Below are 19,592 nucleotides of genomic sequence, written 5' to 3'. Positions count from 1 at the left end.
TCGGGCAAGCGGGGTTGCTCATTTCAGGACCTTCCCCTCTCATACCCAAGTTCCCGAGTCGAGGCAACTTTGGTGATGATGGACACATGGCCTTAGGCACGAGTCAGGGTTTCCTAAATTTCCCAAAATAAAATATTTAAGTGGCGACTCTGAAATCTGGCAAAGCAGTCCATGTTTGGCACTTTTTGATTAAAATTAATTTCCCAAAACGATTTGTCGGATTTGGACTCTTTGGTGATTTATCAGTCTTACATTGCACTTTGTGAGATTAGATTCAGAACCGTGACAGGAGTTCGAACCTTAGTAGCTAGAACCCAATTCGCACCATCTCCAAAAATGGGGGCGGCGGAGCGAGTTTGGGTGATCTATAGTTTCTGGCGACTCTGCTGGGGATTTAGAGAACTTGACTCGAACTCATGATATGTTGTTTTGTCTACACTTATGTGTTTCTTTGCATTGCATGTGCATTGGTGCGCCTAGGACACTGTGTTTGCCATCTGCTATTCCTGAACGATTTGTCGGAGGCTTACTTGGAAAAGTGTGTCATAAGGCTGACCGGTTACGGGCTCTGCCACGATGGGTACACAAACCTCGGTTTTGCCGAGGCACCCTTTTCGACCGTTTGACCTAGTTGCATATCGGAAACCATAGTGACCATTCCAAACTAAGACAGGTTGCTTACCCGAATGTAGGTTGTTTGAAACCGTTGTGTACGTGGTGAAAACCTAGCTCATACCAAAATAGGACAGGAAAACCCTACCCCAACTTAGGGATGTTTTGGCTCTCACTTGCTTGATATGTGCTGTCAGAGTGTGTCTCTACAGGGTTGTATGTATCAGTTTGCAAGTCTAGGTATCAGGCCTGCGAGCAACAGTATTTGGGGATATTAGATTTGAGGCAGTGATTTGGGGGCAGTGATCAGTGTTGAGAACAGTGTGTTCAGCTTACAATACCAACTATGCGTTGTCATTATTTAAAGCCGAAATGCTGTTCGTTCTTCTGGTTGTTGTTTCCTTATTTTGCTTTATTTATCTTTTTGCAAGGTAGTATAGCATCATTGCTTCCAAGGAGGCAGTTTCCCCAAAGCACTCTGGGTTAGAGGTAGAAGGCTTCACCAATCCGAGGATCTAGTTGATGGACAAGCAGTGTTCTTTTTAGTACCCCCGGTTACTAGACGGAGGTCAGTTAGGCACAGTTCATCAGTACAGTGGTTACCAAATCAGCGATCATTGTCCACCCCACCAGTGTGTAGTCGGGCTGAGGTTTCCGTTTCCACCGCAGAGAGAGATACACCTGTTGTTCAGTTAGATCAGCACCTTTTGGCCGGTATGGAGGAGATGATGCGTCAGCTCCAAGAGACTATGCAAGCCATGCAGCGGGATGCTGCCCGCCAGGCGGAGGTTACTGCGCGTCAGGAAAAGGTTGTGGCTCAACAAGCAGAACTGATTGCCAGACTTCAGCAACAGCAACAACCACAACAAGCTGGAGCATCTGCTTCGCATCCACCCCCACCTCCACCTAGGGTTCCAACACCCGGGGAGACAGCACACGTCCAGGAAAATACGGATGTCCCAACGGGGCCAGTTCCACCCCCAATCCTACCTCAGCTATCCAAAGCACCAACTAATCCAGTGGATACACCGTTTGAGTTCGAGGTTGATCCAACCGCGCTTAAAGTGAGCAAGCTAGAAAAGCTATTCAAAAGAGCTCAATGCATCAATTCCATTCCAGATATAGAGGATGGTTATACCGACTTAGCTGTGACATTGCCGGATCGGTTCAAGATGTCGCATATAGACCGTTTTGACGGTTCTGGGGATCCCATGGTACATCTGCGATTGTTCTCAGATATCCTAAGGCCAATGGGCCTCTCCAGACTGCAAAAGCTTTCCCTCTTCGGTCGGACCCTGCTGGGCTTTGTGGCCATCTGGTATGCGAAGTTAGAAGATTCTGTCAAAAGGGGTTAGGAGGAGATGGTTGAGGCCTTCGTTGCCCAGTATTCATAAAGCACGTAAATCGAGGTCACAACTCGTGATCTCAAGATAACCAAGCAAAAGTCGAAAGAGGGCTTCTCTGACTTTGTGACCCATTAGAGAGCTAAAGCTTCTATGATGACTACCAGGTCGGTTGAGAAAGATCAGATAAGGATGCTTGTGCGCAACCTCCAACCCAAGCTGATACAAAAGATGATCGTATTACCCCTTTCCACCTTTGCTGATTTACAGTAGATTAGGGTACAGATTGAAGACGCCATGAAGCAGGGTCTGATTGACCACGAGAGAGAGCAGCCCAAGAGGGAATTTACCCACAGTTCGAATGTAGGCACGAGTAGTGCTGCAGCTACCAGAACTTCCGATGTGGGCATAGTCACCACCACCACACCAAAAACAGCCACCCCATTCACCGGTACGTCCAATACCAGCTCACAAACAGCCAGATATCCACCCTGAGGCTAGAGGACCTTTACTCCATTGTACATGCCCCTTCCCAAAGCCTTGGGGGTTCTCATTAGAAAAGGTCATTTGAAGTCTCTGGAGCCGCGGCCATTACCAGACAAACTTCATGCTTCCCATAACCCAGCCAAATACTGTGCCTTTCACCAACAGCATGTTCACGACACCGACCTGTGCTACAGGCTCCATTATAAGATTCAGGATCTCATTGACAATAAGGTGATTGCGCCTCCAGAAAAACCAAACGTCACTACCAACCCACTCTCACCACATAACCAAGCTCCACCACCCAAACACATCAACCTGATCCAAACTGGGGTTATGCCATATGACCCTAGCATATATATCACGCCCTCCCACCTACCCAAGCCTGAGTTGTTCATCCCGGACAGCATGGACTTATGCATATTGAGCACCTCTCTCACCCAACCCGAGCTAGTGGTGGTGACCGTCGAAGATAGAGCTGGGATGACCTTGGAGAGTGGAAATGTTGATTTAGAGCCCGAGAGATCTGGGAGCTTTACTGAGGGAGCATATAACCCGAGTGGTTATATCGTGTCAACGGACCAAGCAAAGTCAAGGGTAGAGTTGCCGGCTGGGGCAGAAATCAGTGTGATTTGGGAGGATGGACCTAGTCAAGGGTTAGATGACCTAGCAGAGGTGGAGGAGGATATCGGCAACCTTCAATTCTTTGACGAACAGGACCCGGGAGATGTGAGCATCAACTGGTTTGACTTGGATGGATTGGCAGAAAATATGAGGTGGCTCTGTGACGAGCCAAATGTTATTGGGGAACCTCAGCCAGAACAAAGACCATCAGAAACGGGAACACCTACAGTGGCCAGAATGACCGAGAATCAAGAAGCATCACCGGAGAGCACCGGTGCGAAGAATTATGCTCGAGAATCGGGCAGTTTATGTATAGTAGACGCCGAACAAAAGGCTGTATTAAAGAGATTTGAACAGGAAAAGATCGAGAATCTTGAGAGGCCTAGAAAAGCCAAGGCGCCTGAGGGTGCAGAGTGTGCTGTGAGCACAGAAGCAATTACAACAGAGCCAGATAGCTGTCTTTCGGTTGCCGATGGCATGTGGTGGAAAGACGACGACTTGCGTCTAGCCCACACTGACGAAGATTGGGGGCAGAACCAATCGTATGGCACCTGGAATGTTGAGGAGGTTGACCATATGACTAGAAGTGGGCGGTACTTTAATCCCCCACACTTGGACCAGCCGGAGGCGTCTGGAAAGGACAAAGAAGTGGAGAGGCAGAAGGAAAAATTACTGGAGGAGGAAGCTGTGCTGAAACAGCTAAAGAAGATTCAAGCGGACATCTCCATCGGGGAACTGCTAATGGCCTCGAGAGTTCACAGACAGGCCGTCCTTATAGCCATGGATAGGGCCAAGCTTTCAATTGATACGACACCTGAGCAGTTGGTAGGATTGGTTTTTCCGGGGGGAACTTCCCCGACCTTGACCTTCACCGACAAAGAGTTGCCGCCTAAGGGCTCAAATCATAACAAACCGCTCTATATCTCCGTGGAGTGCAGAGAGAAGTGGATACCGGTGGTTCTGGTTGACACAGGATCTGCAATCAACGTGTGTCCGTCGAGGATGACATATGTTATCGGGTTGAAGCCCGCGGATTTTGTGCCTACAGCCCAGGTGATACGAGCTTATGATAATACCAGCCGAGAGGTGATGGGGATCGTACGGATTAAGACACAGGTTGGCCCGGGGCAATAGGACATTGAGTTCCATGTCTTGGACGTTCCAGCCACCTTCAATCTACTCCTTGGGCGGCCGTGGCTGCACCAAGTGAAGGTTGTCTCTTCCACCTTGCACCAGATGCTGAAGTACCCCGCCAGAGGTTTCTACACCAGTTCTGGAGATTGAGCATGGCACGGAGGATATATTTCTATCAGGATTCACCCTAGCTGAGGCCTGGGTTGTACAGAATATGCTAGCTGTTGAAGAGGGGCTATACGTCAATGCACAGTCTTTCTATGAACAAGCTTCAACACATGCCCGGGATGGGATTAGGGCGCAGTGGCCGGAAAGGCGTCGTAGTATCGGCTGAGGTGCCACACAATCCATATACCTTTGGCCTAGGTTATCTACCTACCAAAGAGGATTGGGCGAGGAAAGAGAGAGAAATGGACGGAAGAGCCAAGGCAAAGCAAGCCGAAAAGCACTATGAGTTGGTGCACCGACCTATCCAAGGGACCCGGAACAAACATTTCGTCTGGGAGGGGGAAGACTTCCCATTTTGCGACTTTCCAGAGCCCTAGTTGAATTCAGAGAAACAGCGCTTGCCCGGCTTTGAAATCTTTTTTGATCTTCAGTTATCTGGGGATGAAGTTGCCGAAAAGCAGACAGACCCACTAGCTGAGGCTGAGCAGTGCAAGGATGAGTCCGAGGGTACAAAATTGAAAATGGGGGTAGCACTGGCTTGTCTCCTCTCAGATCCTTAGATCGTACCAAAGTGCTTGGGGGATAACTCATCAGTTTCCATGATCGGGGATGAAGCGACTGTGGGCCCACCTTCTGGCATTCTCGATGCATCCATCGTACCTTCCTTCTTTTGGCAGTACAATGAGGGCTTTTTATCGAGCAGTTCCGGGTCAGGTAGTGAGCCGAAATCTGATTCCACCGAGTCTGTGGAATCGGAATCAGATTCTAGCTCTTTTGAATCTAAGTCCGGTATTCTTGGGGGTGATAACCCAGATGCCACTGTCCTATCCAGGTCGTCTTTTTCATTTTCCTTTGAGTCTGTTATAACCGAAGGATCGGATGGACTGGATGTTATTAATGAGAACTGTACAACTGTGGCTTCTGAGTACTTTTTTGTGCCTTTAGTTTATTGCATTAATTAAGACTTTCAAAATTTTGATGAAAACGACGAGGAAGAAATTTCTCTAGTTTTGAAACATTTGCTTGATCAAGAGCAGGAGAGGTTTGTAAAACCTTTGGTTGATGAAATCACCTCAATTAATGTCGGTACTGAGAAGGGCCCGCAGCTGGTCCAAATCGGGTCCACGTTGTCTTTAGAGGAACGCGAGCGCTTAGTCGCTTTATTAAAAGATTTCAAAGTTGTTTTCGCATGGTCCTACAAAGACATGCCTAGAATCGTTCCTGAGATTGTACAGCATCGGATCCCTCTTGACCCAAAGGCCCGACCTGTTGAGCAGAAGCTCCGAAGGATCCGCCCCGACTGGGCCTTGAAAATCAAAGAAGAAGTCACCAAGCAGATCGACACAGGGTTCCTGTTAGTATCTAAATATCCGACTTGGTTGGCCAATATAGTTCCGGTGCCGAAGAAGGATGGCAGAATTCGGGTATGTGTGGACTACAGGGATTTGAACAAAGCCAGTCCGAAGGAGGACTTTCCTCTGTCGCATATCGACGAATTAGTGGACTTCACTGCGGGGCATGCGCTGCTCTCATTCATGGATGGGTTTTCAGGCTACAATCAGATTTTGATGGCACCCGAAGACAAGGAGAAGACTGCTTTCACTACCCTGTGGGGAACCTATTGTTATAGGGTGATGTCGTTCGGCTTGAAGAATGCTGGGGCTACATATTAACGGGTTGCGACCACAATTTTGCACGATATGATCCACAAAGAGGTTAAGGTGTACGTGGATGACATGATTGTCAAGTCCAAGGAAAGAGAGGGCCACTCCACTGCCTTGTAGAAATTTTTCCAACGGATCAGAGAGTATCGGTTGGGGCTGAATCCTCAGAAATGTACTTTCGGTGTAACAGCAGGGAAAATACTGGGGTTCTTGATCACACAAAGGGGTATCGAGGTCGATCCTTCCAAAATCAAGGCCATCTTAGAAATGCCACCACCGAGGACTAAAAAGGAGGTGCGAGGCTTTCTAGGTAAAGTGCAATTCATAAGACAGTTTATTGCAAAATTAACCTTAACTTGTGAACCACTGTTTGGTCTCCTGAAGAAAGGGAAGAAGTTCCAATGGGATGGCCGATGCCAAGTTACTTTCGAACAGATCAAGCAATATTTATAGAACCCACCTGTGTTATCGCCGCCAGAGCTGGGAAACCCGTTGATTCTATACCTATCAGTGACCGAAATGACAATGGGCTGCATGCTTGCGCAGGAATCTGAGGATAAAGTAGAGAAGGCTATCTACTACCTGAGCAAGAAAATGCTGGAATACGAGACCCGCTACACTCCGCTGGAGAAGGCTTATCTGGCCTTAGTATGGGCTACCAGGAAGCTGAGGCACTATCTGTTAGCTCACTCTGTAATTCTAGTTTCAAGATTAGATCCCATCAAATATCTCTTCGAGAAACCGGCACTTACGGGTAGGCTAGCCCGTTGGTTGCTTCTACTTTCCGAATTTGATCTGAAGTACATGACGCGCAAGTCAGTGAAAGGGAGAGCGGTAGCGGAGTTCCTAGCCGATCACCCAGTAGAGGGAGATAAACCAGTTGAATATCTGTTCCCGGACGAGGCCATTCTGCATGTTGAAGAAGAGACCTGGACTATGTACTTTGACGGAGCGTCAAACCAATACGGGTACGGGATAAGGGTATTGCTGATAGCACCCGACAATTCCCGTATACCCTTAGCATTTAAACTCCGGTTCAAAGTGTCGAACAATGAGGCAGAGTATGAGGCATGTATTGCTGGACTAGAAGCCACCCTGGAACTAGGGGCAAAATGGTTGGATGTCATCGGGGACTCGAACCTTATTGTATCTCAAGGTAAAGGAGATTGGAAAGTTAAAGAAGAAAAGATGAGAATTTATCACCAGACCTTGGACGTTCTGATTCCTCGGTTTGAGAAACTGAATTCCGCACATCTGTTAAGAGAGAACAATAGGTTCGCCGATTCTTTGGTAACTCTATCTTCTATGATAGACATCCCTTTTGGAGTCCGGATGCATCTGATCATCATCGAACAAAAACTTGTGTCGGCCTAAGAGTTGATTGCTGCCATAGATGAGGTGCAAGATAAGAATCCTTGGTATTACGACATCTGGAACTTCTTGGAAAAGGAGGCTTATCCACCAGGGGTAAATGCCAAAGATAATAGGGCAATTTGAAGAATGACTACTCAGTTCATCATCTGCGGGGGTAAACTGTACAAGAGGGGTCATCTGGGGATGCACAAACTGTGTGTTGATGCTGAAGAGTGCAAGCGCCTGATGGAGGCCATCCATGGAGGAGAGTGTGGAGCGCACATGAGTGGGGTGATGCTAGCCTGGAATATCCTTAGACAGGGTTAGTACTGGTCAACCATGGAGGAGGATTGTATTAGCTTCGTCTGGCGATGCCACAAATACCAGATCCATGCAAACCGCATGAACATTTCGCCGTCAAAACTATATAACATGACTTCACTGTGGCCATTTTCAGTCTGGGGGATTGATGTGATTGGGGTTGTCACTCCGAAGGGGTCAAATGGGCATGAGTACATTCTGGTAGCGATAGACTACGTTACGAAGTGGGTTGAGGCCCAATCTTATGCGGTGTTGAAGGCATCGCATGTCGCTAAGTTCATCAGGAACAACATTATCTGTCGCTATGGGGTCCCGAATGAGATTATTTCGGATAATGGTCCCCACTTCTAGAAGGAGGTGATCGACTTGTTGGAGAAATACATCGTGACTTTTCATAAGTCATCTACATATCGGCTGCAAACCAACAGAGCTGTTGAGGCCGCCAACAAGAACATCAAGCATATTCTGCAGAAGATGGTGGAAACCTACAGGGACTGGCCAGATAAGCTGCCATTTGCTCTGTGGGGCTACCGGACTTCAATTCGAACTTCTACTGGGGCAACTCTGTATTCCTTGGTCTATGGGATGGAGGCTATTCTGCCTATCGAGGTTGAGGTTCCGTCATTGTGGGTTATGGCTGAGTGCCAGATAGCTGAGGCGGATTAGCAGCAGAGCAGGTTCAAAGAACTCATGCTGTTTGACAAGAGAAGGCTGAAAGCACTGTATCACGTCCAGGGTTATCAACGAAGAATTACCAGGGCTTTCAACAAAAAGGTTAAGTCCAAGAATTTGAAAGAAGGGGATCTAGTACTCAAAGACAACCGGGTTCCCATCCACAACCCTAGAGGCAAGTTCAGACCCAATTGGACTAGTCCTTACATCATCAAGTCAATCTAGTTGGGTGGAGTTGTCATTCTAATGGACCTGGATGGCCTTGAGTTCTCCCAGCCTATCAACATGGACAAGTTGAAGAAATACTTTTCCTGAGTGGCTCGCTAGGCCGAAAATCCGAAAAGGCGACTTAGGCAAAAGTTAGAGCATGAAAATTTTGAAATAATAAAAACTGAGCTCGCAAGGTTGAAAACCCAGAAAGGGCGGCCTTGGCAAAAGTTATAGCGCAAAAGGAAAGTGTTAATACACGAGTGAACCTGAACCAAACTATGTAAGGCTTGATTCCCATCTTTGGGATATGTAGGAACTTCATTCTGAAATCCAGCCATAAACACTTCCAAATCGACTTTGTCCATGTGATCATGTTGGTCATCTTTGTCTTTTCGGCATTCAAGAGCTCGGTTGTGATCTCCAGTGCAGTGCTATTCAGACTAGGGGCAACTTTCTAGCTGATTGGATCTGGGGTTGTACATCTCAGTGATAGATCTCAGGTGTGTCCAGTTGTGATCCATATCGAAAATGGTTTAAAAAAGTTTTAATAAAAGTTGATTTTGCTCAAATTAATCTTTTTACAACTTAAACCATTTTTGGACCAAACGAAAAATTTTCAGTACCCACAACCTTCAATTACATTGATTTCAGCACAGGGTTCTCCTACTCTTGAATACAAATTGAAGTTGTTTTTTATTACATTCATAAGAAAACTTGAAAGTACTGATTAAAGCAAATAAACTCGGGGCATAGTTAGGTGTTCCTGCGTCCCCTCCCAGAGCTTGTGGAAGCCTCTGATGCTAAAGTAGGCCCAACCTGTGCCTCTTCATCAAGCCAAGCTATGCACTCATCAGAAAGGGTGTACCTGAAACTAGGGGCAGAGGCCAGAAGTTCTCTTGTTCTCTATGCCGTGGCATACCGAGCTAGCTGTGCGCCTCGGACTGGAAATGCAGTAGAGTACTTGTAGACGCGCCCGTGGGCCCTCACTACAGTTCAGACTCAATTTGTGTCACGATTCTTAATCTGAACCAAAGAGTCCAAATCCGGCAAATCGTTTTGAGAAACAGATTTTTGAAAAGAAGTTCCAAACATGGACTGTTTTGCCAGATACAGAGTCGCCACCTAAATATTTTATTTTGGAGGAATTTAGGAAACCCTGACTCGGTGCCAAAGGCCACGTGTCTGTCATCACCAAAGTTGCCTCGGCTCGGGAACTTGGGTACGATTGGAGAAGGTCAGCTATGAGCACCCCCTCTCGCCCGATCCGAAGATCGGTCTCTACTAACCATGATATCCGTTTTTGAAAACGTTATGTGTTCTTATCCCGATTATTAGCCTAGAATTACTATGTTATGCGCATAGCACAAAAGTATAGACTAGATTGCCTAATTTGGGAATAAGCATTGCATATCCGTTTGTTTTGGAAAAATGTTTTAGAATTTGCTACTCGCAAGTTGGCTAGAACACGGATTTCAACGAGCTATTCCAACTCAAACAATCCAACCTTCACCCACAGGCATTCAAGTAGTTTATATCACATAAGCAGCTAGCCTCATGGTAATCATGCTATCATGGAAACACTCACACGCATGCAAGAATGCTAAAGCATAAATACTTACATCGTACTCCGTGCCAAAACAAAAACTAGTTAGTAATCATATGCATGATCCTAGTTCATGTTTAAATGTCTAATGCAACGCATGCAGAATGTCACTAGAGTAGGCTCGGCCAGTCTATGAATGACATGTGAAAATGCACAAGTAGCATGTATTCAAGTTAGATTTGAAATACTGATGCAGTTAGCATGATGCGCCGAGCCCGGTGCATGCAATACTGATGAATGATGCACGCATGCATAGCCTAAGGTATGCTAAATTAAACATGACCTATTGCTAACCATCAAAGCAGGTAAGTAAAAGGGAGAAAGAAGTGGGGGTTGGAACACATGCACACACTCACCCACACTTATTACAAATTCGCCCTCACTCGGAGGGACCAAAAGAATAATACAATTCGAATAATGAATTAACTATCCTAGCTAATTAATTATTACAGACCAACTAAATTAATTAAACAAATTAATTAATTTAAGAAAGCAAGAAAAAGGGCCTCGGGAAGAGGGCTCAATGCACGCGTGCTCGGGTCTTGCTCGAAAGTCCACTGCCATGCACAAGCTGCCTCTGTTTTCCCTGCTCTGCTTCTCTGAAGACTACCAAAGCCTCAGGATGTGCTCACTGGATGTTGGGGAATGCCACCGGCTGGAGGGAATCATCACCGGCTGTGATTTGGTGTTGATCGGCCAAAAATGAATCCATCAGCCACAGATGGATTGCCAGTCGACACTCTGTGCAGTCGATCGGCAAAAAGTTCCTGCAGAATCTGTTTGACAGCAGCAGAGGACAGAGCTTTGCATGGCAATGCAATTCAAGCAATGTATGCACCAACCATATCCCTTATCATGTTTATGACTCAAAGGGACATGGTTCTTGGTTCTCGGACCATCAATCGCGCATTTCAATGTGTGATAACCCAAGAGACCAAGTTATGCATGTTGATTTCAAATGTAATGCAATGCACATAGTCAAACCAAGGGGCTTCTACCTCTATCATGACTCACTTCAAGAGGTGAGGCAATGCATGCACGATGCAATGCAACCTAGGCATGCGAACTAAGGATGCAGCATGGCAATGCAATGCATTTATGCATGTATGCAAGTAATGCAAACAAGCATACAAGGCATGTGACAACTATGCTAGTTACTCAAGCATGCAAGTATGCAAAGCATGCAACATGTTAGGCAACTCCAACTAAGAGAAATGCATGCCAAATGCAAAGTCACTTAAACATGCCACAACACATGATAGGCCAAGCATGCAATCAACACACAAGGTAAGCATGCCACAACATGCAAGAATGGACTTAGACTAATTTAGGCAGCCCTTAAACTAACCTAAAACAGTGGCCAAAATGCTATGGAATGAGGGGCAAATACACATACAAACATACATGCAAATGGACCAACACTTAAGCATCAAAGAGACAACTTTTAAGCACACTTAAAAGAAGATAAACATGGACATATGGCATACATACCAAGTTCTGAAAATCATGTTAAGGATGGTGCCAAACCAACTATACAAAGCAATAAAAACATGCAAGCAAGGTGCAAGGCTCAAGGCTAACCTAAGGGATCAAACCGTGGCTATGCAAGGTGAGTCTCAAAGGGTCGAGGGGACTCAAAACAGTCCCTAAGAAGACCAAAACAAGGTCAAAGACACACCTAGATGGCATCTAAATGGCCTAAGTCTAATGGCATGCGCAATGACCCAAACATGGAGTATAGAACACAAACCTTTTGAAACATCAAAGGAGCCATAAATGCAAGTATACAAGCATGCTATATGGACTGAAATGACATGACTAGTGGCGCCAAACCACTGAAATTATGCAAGGGGAGCATGCTAGAGGGGCCAACACTCAAGGCTTATAAGGGAGATTACATGGTAGCTATACAAAGCAAGTCATGGATGACCCAAATAATCAAAATCAGACCTCAAGCATACTAAAACATGCATAAAAGCTTCACAAAGCTAAGCCGAAATCATGCTAAAAACAAGGCTCAAAGCACAAAGCATGTTAAGGCAATTTCATAGCATTACAAGGCATGTGTGCTAAGCAAGCATGGTGTACCAAAACCAACTAAAAACAGAGGCATATTATGACATAATAAGCACAAAAATCAGCTAAGGCATGGTCAACAAGAGCCTAAGCTAGGTGCTCCCTCAAGAGGCAAAAATGGTCCTTTTTAAGGACAACAAGGAGAGGGGGTGGCCCTCTCCTTCTTGGGACCTCACGGCACCATCCTCACCTCTGAAATCCCTCAAGATTTCAGTGGTGAGGAGGCCCAAACACCAAGGTCTCGGAGCTCACTCAAAATGGCACAAAATGGAGCCTTACAAGGCTTAAGAGGGGTCAAACAACCTCAGATCACAAAACACTCTAAACAAACTACTTAGAGGGCCGAAAAACAGAACTTTTTTATGTTATATACTAAACACAAAAACAATTGCAAGGTAGGCAAAAATACAATGCAAGAAAGGGGTAAAAAGAAGCAAGCTTCTTACCCTTGAAGACCTTCTTCAACAATGGAGCTCCAGCAGCTCCTTTAGGTTGAAACCAGCTTCAAAACCTCCAAAACAACCCTCAAGAGGCCTCAGCTCCAAGGGATGGTGTAATGGTGGGTGCTTGTGAGCAAAAGTAAGACAAAACACACACACTAAGCTCAAGAGAGAGAGAGAGAGAGAGAGAGAGAGATATAGGATAGATACAAATTCCTAATCCTAATATCCAACTCTCTAAAATGTTGTCTACCCTAAATCCAAGAGAGGAGACTCTCTCTTATAGAGCTCTCTCTTATAAAACTTGTCAAATAAGCTTGTCAAGAGAGATATCCCACCATACACGTGTATGGAGGGGAGAAAAGGTGGGTGTCAGCTATCACAGCTGGCACAAAATATCTACTAAAAGTAGATGAACAGTGATCGGCCATTCAAAATTGCCATTTTGTCAAAATAAATGGCCGACCGGCAACAAAGAGTGCCGACCGGCAATATACATTGCCGATGGCATAAAATCACTGGATGGTGGCCTCAAGCTGTGGCCGGTGATGTGTGGGGATGCCTCACAAGGCATTCCCTGCCCCTCCAAGGCAAAACACAAGTGTTTGGTGCAAAACCAGACACAAAACGGTCGAGTCGAGAGGTCCTGAGGCAAGGCGTGCAACCGAGACCTCCGGGAACTCAAGACGAACACAAACAAGGGTAATCACCAAGTGTTCCAATGGTGACGTCCAAGTCTTGAGGACGGTCAAAAATGGGGTGTGTACAGTACTCTATCCCCTCTTTCGGGCAAGTTTGATCATGCCCAAATTGGCGCCGAAACTGAAATGGGAAGTAAAAGACACAGTGTGTCAGGTCGATCAGCTGAATCCCGAGCTGGCGAGACATGCTGTAGCTCATCACCAGTAGATTAAGCCAGGGGCAGCACCAAGCAATGTTGGCAGTAGATAAGCTGCACATCCATTCGCACCACTATCCCTCATCTGGAGTATCAACTAGTCGCTGCCGAAAAATATAGCCGCGAGCTGAATATGCAGGGCATGAGTCCACCACTCTCAACTTGTCCAACCATATTTGGGGAGGGATGAAAAATGTGAGATTAAAGAATAGAGAGGTGTACGAGGAGAGAAAAGTGAGAAAAGGATTTTGAGAGAAAAACAGAGCCTGAGGGCCGAGTGATGTGAGAAACATATGTGAGATACGGAGGGAAACATTACCTGCAGCAGTAGTTGACTTCCCGCGAATCTAGTCGTCTCCCGGCGCTGAAAGGCATCCAAACCCATCAATGTCTCAGCTAGTGTCATGGAAATGCGGCACTTGCCCTCTTTTAAGCCTTGGGTAACCTCAATCAAACGGACGCTAGATCCTCTGGAGCCTGGGGCAAGCAAGAAATGAGACAACATGCACATGCAAAGCGCATGTCGCCAAAAACCCTGCCAGTGATGATCGCCGCGGTCACCGGCATTAGAAAACCAATAAATCAAGCTGGGGATGTCCAATTCTCCGACGCGAGTCAAAGACTGAGCATCAAGCAAAGTGAGCCCGCACATCCGTCCTAATGCTTGGATTTGGCCGAAGCAGAATTGAGGCAAGATTTCTTCCTCACGCTTAGACTCCATCAAAGCCTGGAAGTCTTCGAAGGTGGAACACATCTCTTGTCCGCCAAAGCTAAAAACATGAGTTACCGGATTCCAACACCTTGTCCCGACATGGAGGAACGGGAAACGCAGTGGGGTGCGGCTCACGTGAATAGTGCATTTATTCCGAAACCCTAGAAATTCAGCTTTTTCGAGCCATCCAAGTTTGCAATCCAATTTGTGAGGTTTTGGACAAGAAATGCTTCCATTTAGGGGAGAAATGGAGTTCAAGTGAGAGAACCACGACGCTGGAACGTTTATAGAAGATAGAGCATTGAGTGGGAGATAGATGGCAGAAATCTAGAGATTTCTAGAAAAACTGGCCAGCCAGCCAATTCAAGTAGCCAACCGACCACCTTAACTGGCCGGCCGGCCAGTCACTTAAGTGATCCACAAAAGCAAAAAGTGGCTGGCAATGGCTATAAGTGGCCGGCAGCCACTGTTTGTCCCCAGCAGGTTTGTCTTGATCTGTCTGTGTGCTGGGAGTGCTAAAAATCTATGTTTTGTTCTACTCTGAACGCATTCTGATGTGGTTTTGGTGACTTGTCCTTAAGTTTGTCACTTTTGTTTATCGAGTTGTTAACTTTGTTTATCGAGTTATTGAACTTCGTTTATCAAGTTGTTGTAATTTGTTTATCAAGTCGTTGTTTTGCTTATCGAGTTGATTCTTTAAGATTGTTTTGTTTTGCTTGTTGTGTCGGTTCACTACCTGACCTTGCAATAAACAAATGTTCAATTTGCATCAATCTCATTTTTGTGCAAAATAGTGCGATGCGATGCTTAGAATGTAAAATGCAATACTTTTTTAACAGAAAAGTGGTTTTCATTCCATCATGGTTTCTCTTTACAAAGTACAAAGTTTTGAAGAAAATAAAACTACCTAAGGTTGTACAATGTGCAAATACTAAAGTAAAAAAGAGAAATAAAGCAAAAAGCAAAAAGTGTCTAAATCGGTGCCATCCAACTCAGGACTGAGAGGTCCTCTTCACCCTCTTCCCTGGCTGAGAGGACCCTGGAGCATCGTCGCCACTAGCACCGCTGTCTGAACCGAAGTCATCTCCACTCTCATCCTCGGAGCCCTTCTCGGCTGACTCTGACTGAGGACTCGCTGCCTCGTCATCCTCACTGGACTCGTCGTCATCACCGCATCTAGTAGGCCTCCGATGTCTCCCTCGGCCGTATGCTGCTGGAGGTGCTGCTGAAGGTCCTGCCGCCACTCCCCCTGGGGCACCTGATGGAGCTGACATCTCGAAAGGGATCTGGAAAAGAGGAGTGTGTCAAAAGGTATTAATTGCAATATATAGCAGATGCAGTATATTAGATGCAAGAGATGATATGCCGTGAACAGTAAAGGATTGCAGTTTGTGTATACTGTGAGCAGTGTATGGGAATAGTGCAAAGAATCTCATGGCATGAAATGCAAATTGAAGAAAGATTATCGGGATCTTGCAGAGGCTGAATAGGTCCAAGCTCGTCTGCATCATCTCTGTCAAGGAAGCTACTAAGTCAAGAGCCTGTCCTGTGTACTCCATAGGTGCCTGCAAGTGCATTAAAGAAATTAGTATTCTACAAGGCATAACTGAAATGAAGTAAATATGCAGAATGTAAACTTTGGTACATACCGGGGTCCGGCCTCGAACTCCAGCAAGTGCACAACCGGCCGGTGGAGGCTCGATGGGGATCTGGCAAGTCTCCCCAAAACGTCTCCGGTAAGTCAGTGATGTAGGCAAGTCTGGCCATCCAGCACTCTGTCTAGTGGTGGGCATCTCCCCGGCTCTACCTTTCTATGCTCGAGACGTGCTCATCGAAGGGACACCCGTCGCTCTAGCCTTGCTCGATGAAGCAGTAGCAGATGTCCTCCGTGTGGGAGCGCGAGCACCTGCCAATGGAGGCATAAGGTATACCTCGATGTAGGCTGTGTAGTCCCCCTCCTCAATGAATCGATCTGCATCCGCGCCCTACATAACATCAGTGAGCTCTTGATGGGAGATGATCGCAGTGTCCCGCATGGATGGTGGAGGTGGCAAGACCAATGTCTGGCGCCTGAAACGCTCTCCAAGAAACCAAGCTCGGCCCACCGGTCCCTTGAACAAGATCCGAAATCGACAGGCACCCCGGGCTCTAGCGAAGTGGAATTGGGCGAACTCTAGCATCACCTCCCAGGGCTGCCACGTAATCTGCAAACAACAAGTGGATTAGTTGCCAGTAGATATGTAAAATGAAGTAAAGCTAAAAGTGAAGAAAACTGTGAGTTTTGAATTACCTCTGCTGGCCTCACTGTGTCGAAGTAATGGCGCAGGTAGTGAAGAGTCTCCCGGGGCCTCGGCTGGCACCGGCCGTCATAGCGACGTGAGTAAGGTACGTCCGAAGGTGTCTCGACCTCTAGCTCAGGTGCAAGCAATGAGAAGTAGGCGTATACCCATAGCTGTGAAAAGCAGAAGGGTGGCAATGAGAATACGGCATACAGATGATGCAGAAATGAGGCTGTGTGTGCAGTGTGCAGTGTGTGCGGAAAGTACAAGTGTGGAACAAGAAATGAGACTGTATGTGCAGTTTGCATTGTGTACAGAAAGTGCACAACAGAAAGCATATCAGGAATGTAAAGCTGAAAGCAAAGCATACCTCTCAGGCTCTCTAGTAGCCACCAACTCTGTTCCAGCTCCTGCGGGAGGTCGAGCTCATATAGCAATAAAGAGCGGCGAGGGCAGAGCCTCTCCAATCGTAGTGTCGTACCTGGGACAGGTCCACTAAGGCGCTCAGAAAATACAGCCCCATAGTGTTCGACCTGTCGGCGAACAGAGTCGTGCCAAAGAGAAACATGAGAAAACCACGAGCATACTGCTCTGTAGCCTCAATTGTCATAGGCTCTCTCCCTCTGAAATGGTCGGCAAAACCACGTATATTGGACAGAGCTTGATGCGCGATAAATAGGTGCATGGGATCGGCTGGCCTCCTACCTCAAGGCCCGTCAACATCACGAAGTCAAACGAGGTCATAGTCATATTCCCCATGGCAGAGAAATGAAAGGAATTGGTAGTGTCCCACCATCTCTCTACCAAAGCACCCAAGACGGTCCTACACCCAAAGAGGTGCGCGAGTCCCGTACAGAACAAGCCAAACCTCGCCTCGTCTATGATCTACTGGACACTGCCAGGAAGCTCCAAGTACCACTCCCTCGCCGTGGTGGCCCCGTACCCGCGGGTGAAGCAGGAGTCAACCTGCATGGATAAGCAGAGACACAGTATGAATGTGTTCAGAATGAGCAAAGATACAGTGTGTAACATGTGTGTTCAGAATGAGCAGAGATACAATGTGTAATATGTGTGTTCAGAATGAGCAGAGATACAGCGTGTAGTATGTGTGTTCAGAATGAGCAGAGATACAGTGTGTGTGGTATGAATATGTTCAGAATGAGGAGAGATACAGTGTGTAGTACACGTGTTCAGAATGAGCAGATCAAATACAGTGCAAAAGGTGCAAGTCTATGTAAGAAATGTAACGTACATCGCAGAAAATGTAAAAGTGCAGTGTGTACCTCTAGGCCATCATGGGATAGATGGGACTCTGGCTCCCGTAGTAGAAGATCTACGGGTGCGCGCCGCGCAAACCCGGTAAAGTGATGCGTTGTGCTAGGTGGTAGCACGTGTACCTGAGGGTGGTAGGCCGCTAGATCAAATGGCCAAACTCGGAGCGGCAACGGGACATGCTCTGGTTCTCCCTCCGTCCCCAGAGGACCCCCGCCATATGGTACATCATCGGCCATCTGCAAAGAGGGTGAAAGATGGACAAAAATGAGCAAAATGGATGAAAATGCAAAAAGTCAACAAAAAGTCAACTCTCGGGAAGAGAAAAAGTCAAAAAAGTCAAAGCTCGAAAAAAGGGCGCCAAACTCAAGCCAAAGTAGAGAGAAATATACCTCGAGTGGTGAAAATGGAGAAAAAGGCTCTGAAAACAACTTTTGTTCAGTTCAAAACGAAGAGAATCGAAAGTTTTTCGCAAATCAACTTCGCGGGGGCGTTGGAATACACGTATAAGGTACGGATCCGGGAGAGAAAAAGTGCCTAGGAGCAAGGAGAAAGGTTTTTCGGCAATGGGTGTGTGAACAAAAGTGATTTGGTGTTGTGTTTTTATGGACCCGTGCGTTCAATGACCAAACTGCCCCGATTTTGCCTAAACTGGCCGGCCGTCCAGTTTTTGTGGCCGGCCGTCCACTCAAGTGGCCGGCAGTTGAAAAAAGTGGCCGGCAATGTTGAAAAGTGGCCGGCAAGTTCCCAGTGTCCTCTCTGAGTGTTTTCAAACTGTTTTGAGTCCTTGGTTCCCAAGAGTGCAAGAAGATACCACTTTTTTTAGTGCAAAATGTTTCTGCGGAAGTTTTAACTAATGTCTTCGATTCATAGCTCATCGTCAGCTGGCGTGCACGAGGTGTATCCTTTTGGAGTACATTGTAATCCCTCCGAGAGGTAAAACGGAGGTTACAACTGAATCGGTCTTGTCAAGATGCGTATTTCTTCATTGAGCATATTGCATCGAATATGCATTAATTACTATGCACTGAATATGTATGAACCGTTCCAATTACATTGTTATGCACCTTTTCAGTTGCATTGTTATGCACCGTTTCAGTTGCATTGTTATGCACGTTCCAGTTGCATTGTTATACACCATTCCAGTTGCATTGTTAAACACGTTCCAGTTGCATTGTTATGCACCTTTTCACTTGCATTGTTATGCACATTCCGGTTACATTGTTATGTACATTTTTACTTGCATTGTTATGCACGTTTCACTTGCATTGTTATGCACTGTTCTACCTGTACTGTTATGCACCATTTCACTTGCATTGTTATGCACGTCTCCCATGTGTTGTTTTGCACCTTTTCATCTCCTCTCGCATTTGACACGTGTTTGGATCCCTTTCTCCTCTCACGTTTGACATGCGTTTGGACGTACCTTTCTCCTCTCGCGTTTGACACACGTTTGGACGTACCTTTCTCCTCTCGCGTTTGATACACGTTTGGATACCTTTCTCATTTCGCGTTTGACACACATTTGGATACCCTTCTCCTCTCGCGTTTGACACGCGTTTGGATGACTGCGCTTTCTTGCACAGTCCTTCTCTTTTTGCATTTGATACGCTAGGAGGTGTTTCATTTGAGACTTTGGGTGTTCCCGATAGTCGTTTTTAATCTTTCCTGCATGAGCCGTAGTTAAGATTGCATAATTTTCTTACATCCTTTATGCATGAGATGTAG

Source organism: Camellia sinensis, chromosome 3, assembly GCF_055761805.1.
Source record: "Camellia sinensis isolate YWXY chromosome 3, ASM5576180v1, whole genome shotgun sequence".
NCBI classification, from domain to species: Eukaryota; Viridiplantae; Streptophyta; class Magnoliopsida; order Ericales; family Theaceae; genus Camellia; species Camellia sinensis.
Note: the sequence above shows the minus strand (reverse complement) of the source record.